Consider the following 6,000-nt stretch of genomic DNA (forward strand, 5'->3'; position numbering starts at 1 on the left):
AAATGAGAGTGAACTTTGGGTTCCCCAAGACCTGGGTAGGAAAGCGTGCAGAGTTCTCCATCTTTGCTGCCTGCCTCTTGCTTTTCTCTGCAAAAGCCCAGCAAAAGCAGCCTGGCTGTTTGGAGCAGAAGGCTTTATCAGCAGATCAGAAGTCCTGGAGGAGCTGGTCCTGCTGCTGGCCCCGGGAAATTCAAGGTCTGGGACATTCTGCTGCTGCTGTCCACTCCCTGCCACACCTGGATCTGGCTCCCCGGGTTCCTCCTCCATACTCTGGGTTGTGTAATCACCCCAGGGCTCTGCAGAGCACAGCTCCGGGGGCCTGGGGTGATTTCCCAAAGACAGGGAGGTCTCAAGGATCCATCCAAGTGCTATGGTGACAGGAGATGACAGGCCAGGCCCTGGGATTAAGGCAGGGGTCCGTGCCTTTCATACAGTGGTCTTGCTATCAGCTCCATCCTGAGGAGCCAATAATACTTTACCAATTGCATGTTCCCACATTTATATGACATTTAAGACAAGTCAATGATTTTTGTCTCACTGATGAGGCCAGGGAATCACTCAGTGCTTATCTCAAAGCTCCCAAAACACGTTTAGCCCTTAGGAAGGAAGGTGCCTCTGTGACAAAGCTCCCCTGGCACCTCCTTGGCTACAAATCCTGAGTCTGGCCCGGGGGGATGAGAAGCTGCAGGTCAGTGTAGCAGCCTCCTTGCAGGGGCAAAGTCTGACATTTCAACAAATTATTTGCCAGCCAGGTTTTCCTTTTGGCATCCTGGCTGTGGCTTGGAAACAGCAATGATAAATAACTGTGTGTTTCTGCTGCTGGCTGATGGAAATCTTGCTGTCTCTCTCATTTAAGTCTCCAGCAAAACCCAGCCACGGTGAGGCAAAGCCCTACAGGTCCATTTTAGAGCTGAGGGAAACTGAGGCACAGAAGGACAAATCCCCCTGGCAGCATTTGGGCAAAGCCAAGTGGAGCCAGAGCCAGCTCAATGCTCTTTCAAGGGCCCACGTGAGCAGTGGCCTGTAAAACAGATTTTACACAACGCAGGGATTGGAATTTCAGGCTTTACACTCATATACTCCGAAAATTGATGATTATTTCCCCTAAAAAATACATAACTTTTAGGAAAAATTAATATTTGCTCAAAGCAAAGTTCCTGGGTGATATATCTCAAAGCACAGATGCCTCTTTGAAAAACATTGTGGGACTCTGTGTTTTAATGGAAATTGTTTTCTTTCTTCTTCACCTCCTTCACTTCCTTCCTTCCTCCCTCCTTCCTTCCCTCTTTCATCCTCTCCATTTCCTCCCTGTCTCCCAGACAAAGTCATAAAAATAAAAGAATATTATAGGAGAGCAAACCTGAACATTCCCTAAAGAAGATTGTGGTTTTTCATAGAAATGTAATTATAAATTTATTACATTTCAATAGCTGCTATGAAACATAAAAAAAAAAAAAAACCACGCACAAAAAAAAAAAACAAAAAAAAAACACCCAAAAACCCAAACACAAATCAAAAGTAAAATTTCTTGTTTCTTTTGACATCTACCATCCAAACCAAATATTCTCTGCTTGTGCCAGGGATCTCCCATTTCCCATTGACACTGTTCTTTCAAATCCTGCCTGCTCTGGATGCTGCCAGGAGAGAAGCAGGAGCTACAGCCACTGTGAAAAGGGCATTTTCTTGGCTCAGTGTGCCACTGTGGGTAAAAGGCAGCAGAAAAAAGCAGCTCCTGCTCTGGGTTTTCATCTATCACAGCTCTGTACCCGGCTTCTCCTCTTTAAAAATGCCTTCAGACTGCCATGTATTTTCTTATTTATGTGTATTTTCTTATTTAGGTTGAACACCCCAGCGTCAATGGCTTGGCAAAGGCATCCATGGCCTTCCCTTGCCCTTAAGGCTGGCTCAGCAGCCCCACTGTGGCCCATGGGTGTTTCATGGGACATTCTGGGTGATGTTTGTTACCCCATTTGATTTTGGGATGGATCTCTGGGCAGCATTCACCCCCTCCATTCCCTGTGCAGGGGCCTGATGCTGCTGCTCCTCCATCCAATGGCAGATACGGAGTCTCTCCACTGTCCCCCCTGAGCTCCCTGCTCCTCTGTCCCTGCCATCAGGAGCTGCCAGGGCTCTGACAGCCCCTTCACATCAGCCTCAGGCCCCAGAACCTTGGAAAATCGGGCTGAGAAAACACCCACATGATCCACCCTGCCTGGGAGGGCCGGGAGGAATCAAACCAAAAACCCCTGCAGCAAGAAGAAACCCCACCTGCCTCTGCTTTGCCTTACTGCCCCTGTGATTCCCCCTGGCTGCTCCATCTGCTCAGAGGGAATTCTGCACCCCTAATCACCTCTGAGTGAGGTGGAAGGGAGGAATCAAACCAAAAACCCCTGCAGCAAGAAGAAACCGCACCTGCCTCTGCTTTGCCTTACTGCCTCTGTGGTTCCCCCTGGCTGCTCCATCTGCTCAGAGGGAATTCTGCACCCCTAATCACCTCTGAGCACGGGGGGGAAGCGCTGCTGCGCTGCTGGAGTGGCAGATAGGAAGGTTCCCAACGCTCAGAGAGGGAGAAAGGAGCTGACTTTGCTCTGGATATTCCCTCCTGCCCAGGGATATCGAATGGAATGAATAATTCGCTATCCGATCATCTCTAATCTTCATCCCATAAAATCAGCAGCAAGCTGGGAGGGTTTTTGAAGCCTCCAGCTGCATTTGCTGATAAGACATGAGGCAGGAAAGATTGGGAGCCCATAAAAATGATAATCTCAGGCTTCAGTGTAACTTGGTGGAAGGGTTTTCTCCTGTCCTTTCATTAAGGATGGATTTCATGAGCTCCCTTAAATAACAACAAGCCTCCTCATGAGGAATCTCCTGCCTGAAAACTGATTGCATCGTCATTAGGAAATAGGAGACCAAGAAGCCACGAGAAAATAGATGGAGCGCAGCTGAGCTCCAGGCTAAGGAAAAGAGGGAATTGGAAGTGATTTCTGAGCACAGAGAGGATCTTCAGGCATTGGGGCTCTGCCTAGGAGAGTCGGGCGCTGGCACTGTGTCAAGCTGCTGGGCACAAGCCTGATGTGAGCCTGGATGTGGAGTAAAGCCTCCTCTTCCTCATCTTGCACCTCCTTGGCATGAAGAGAAACATCATGTCCCATTTCAGTATGATTTGATACAGCATCCTCTACACCAGCCCCAAATTCAGTGAATCTGGAGAGAAGGGAAAGGGAAAAACTCACCTCAGCAACCATGTACATGTGAATCTCAACTATGATGGATGAAAGGAGGAGAAGGGAAAGATGGCTGGTCTGGTGAGGGTGGAAAGTTTCAGGAAATAATTACCTCAGATGCCAGAAAATTAGGAAAAAATAGAGGAGAAATACGAGAAAATTAAAAGTGTAAACTATAATCAGATGTTAAATTGCTTTTCTTCAGCTAATTGAAATAATGTTTTCTCTGCTACCCACCACTCTACCCCTTTCAGATGCTAATCCCTATCAAACATGGACTTACAATTACAAATTCATAGGCATTTTTCCCAGGAGCAGAAATTGCTTTGCCCTGTAACCTCTAAGATGAGGTCTTAATAGGAATTCACGAGCAGCCTCTGGTAAAGCTTCATTAGCTGGAGAGAATAGACAAGGGCAAGTTGCAGTGCTCCCTAACCACTCTAGGGAAAAATTAATTTAAATTACTTTGTAAAGTAACAAGGCCAGATAATGTGTTTCCTTCTTGGATTATTGTTTTCCAGCACCCTAATATGGGGGCAGATTAGGTTACTTTGTCTGTCTTGATGGTGGTCCGCGCTAAATTGTGATTTATGGAGCGCAGAAGCCTTTGGAAACACTGACCCCTTGGGCCAGGGCTGGATGGGGTTGGGGCAGGGACCTGGCAGGATCAGGTCTGTGATGCTTGGAGGCTGTTGGAGAGCAGGGGAAGCATCTCCAGCACAACTTCCACACATCCTGGGAGAGAATCTCAGCTATTAAAGGTGGCACTGCAGCCTTTCCCTGGTTGGGAACCAATCCAAGAGTCCTGCAGCTTTGGGCCAGCTTTAGATTTGTTTCCTGGAGGCCATATCCTAAGCAATGCTGAGTTCTGTGTTTCCAAGGGGTAGACCAGCATGGAAAACCTCTTCAAGGAGTCCCTCCACAAAGTTGCTGCATGGAACTGATTCCCAGCCACTAAAATATGCTGAAAATCAAGCCTGCAGCTCCAGGAGGGGGAGGCTGTGGTTTCATACACCCCTTGCCAAGCCCTCCCAAAAAGAGCCATAATTCTCTTGCCCTGGCACCAGGCTGGGTGCTCTTCACGCTGGTGTGGGTTTATGGAGCTTTGCAGAGAGCCAAGCAGGGGGAGATGTGGTGGTGATAAAGCCTTGGCAGAGGGGCTGGGACTCCTCTCAGCAGCCTGGGCACTGCCAGCTCCAGGCATTTTTCACCTGAGCCTTGTCACACAGAATGGGCCAGGCTGGCTGAACCCTTGGGGACTGAGCATCATTCAGCGAGCAGACAAAGAGTGCAAAGGGCCTCGGGCAACAGACAGCACAGATCATCTCAGCTGATTAAATAGGTTCCCAGCTGATGTGGGGCTCCTTGGAGACCAGCCTGAATGTGGGAGGATTTATGGACAGCTACCTGAATTGGAGAGGGAATGCATTGATTTTATTGCTGGCATCTGAAGGGATCACTGCTGTTTCTCAGAGCAAAGAGGGCTGGTGAAAGATGCATTGAGACAGAAGGGTGGATAGGTAGGTAGAGGGAACCAGGGACAGAAATCCAACCCATCTAATAATTTTCTTGTCCCCACTTACCTGGGGGAAGATAAAAACCCCATGGCACTACTTTCTGTCATTCTCCCATCCAAAACAAGACTATAACCCCCAAGGATGCAGTTTATACCATCCCAGCTTCCACAGTCACTTGAATTTTTTCCTCCCCATCAGCCACCTATTGCTGTCCAAGCTCTGACAAATTCTGAACCACCTTTGCTGCTGACAAGCCCTGTGTTTGGTATCTCCCAGCACAATTAATGTGCTCTTGAGTCTTCTTAACTTTGCTGTCTCACAACAGGCAGGACCAAGCACCAGGAGGAGCACCAGGAAAGGCCAGGTGCCATGAGCAGGATGACCCTGCATGACTGTCCAGGTCCCCAAGGGGTAGAGAAGAGCCTGCATTCAGTAGGGCACCCCTGCTCAGCATCACCTGAGGAAGGTGATTTCCTTCATCCCCACATCCTCACTGGGAAAAAGAAAAGGCCCTGGGCAGAGGGAGGAGCATCCCCAATACAGGAAACCGTCCTAAACATCCTTGAACTTTGAGCATCAAGCAGAGCCCTGCCAGCAGGCGCCAGCCCTATTTCCACGGTCAGCAGCAGAGGCAGCAGGTTTTCAGGTGCATCTCTCTCCTGCTCCCTCTCAGAACCAGGGCAAAAACCTGGAATGTGAAGGGGAAAAAAATAACGGGACCATCGGCAGTAAGTGAAATGAACCTAATAACCTCCACTTCTTTTCAACGAGCTCCAGTCGTTGCTTTACAAGTGTACTCCAACCCTGGCGAGCGCCACACAAAAGCTCCCCTCTCCTTCTCCCTGCCTGTTAAACAGCCTTTTCATTTCAGCGAGCTGCATCTGCTGGGTGGCAGCCGCGATTACCATAACACAAGGGTAGGATTTGGCCGGAATGCTTCCCCCTGGACTCTACAACGGGCGGGAGCCTTGGGCTAGCAGGAAAATAAAATGAAAAATAAAGGGCAGGGGGAAAAAAGATTGAATGCATGAAGTCACTTTTCTGGCTGCCAACCAAGCAAACAGATGCAGGTAATGGAGGAGAGGGGGAAATCGTCCTCGTCTCCTCAGAGCAGTGACTTCTGCTGCTGGGAAAGGGAACGGGAGGGACATGGAAAGGCCAGAGGGATTTCAAGTGAGAGACCTGAAAAAGGCATTTCTCAGGGTATAATTAAGTTAGGAGAGCTTTTTGGGAACCTTAACCCATTCCTGAAGCTT

This window comes from Melospiza melodia, chromosome 11 (genome assembly GCF_035770615.1).
Source record: "Melospiza melodia melodia isolate bMelMel2 chromosome 11, bMelMel2.pri, whole genome shotgun sequence".
NCBI classification, from domain to species: Eukaryota; Metazoa; Chordata; class Aves; order Passeriformes; family Passerellidae; genus Melospiza; species Melospiza melodia.